At 49.0% G+C, this 388-nt stretch overlaps 1 protein-coding gene across 1 annotated transcript in view; it reads left to right on the top strand.

Moving 5' to 3' along the window:
• The window catches only part of FLRT2 (fibronectin leucine rich transmembrane protein 2), a 69,670-nt gene that overhangs the window by 2,799 nt on the left and 66,483 nt on the right, over nucleotides 1-388 (top strand). The window lies entirely within an intron of this gene.

The following is a 388-nucleotide window of genomic DNA, read 5'->3' on the forward strand; positions in this document are numbered from 1 at the left end:
ATAAGGAAAGAAGAAAAAGGGAAAATCTAGCCTGACTTTGCCTCTTGGAAAGCTTTAGGTTGCAGCCCTGCCTTCCAAGCATTCTTTAAACTAGAAATGTGGGAGGGACTCCAGGAGAGAGAGAGATGGCTATCAACTGAATTCATTACTGTAAACATCTCCCTGGGGTGTCAGGCAGGGAGGAAAAAAAAGGCACGACTTACATTAGCAGGGAATAGTGAGATGTGAGGCATCATTACTGCTAAGATCAGCCCTGCAATCCCGGCTGGAGGCAGGCGCAGGACTTGGCGAGAGCCAGACACACACACTCACACATATACTCACACGTATAGGTCCGATGCCTACTCCGACTTCCGAGGGTCCTGAGTCGCCGTGCCTGCTAAAAAAA

Source organism: Malurus melanocephalus, unplaced genomic scaffold, assembly GCF_030028575.1.
Source record: "Malurus melanocephalus ecotype Western Australia unplaced genomic scaffold, MMel_1.1 scaffold_0, whole genome shotgun sequence".
NCBI lineage: Eukaryota > Metazoa > Chordata > Aves > Passeriformes > Maluridae > Malurus > Malurus melanocephalus.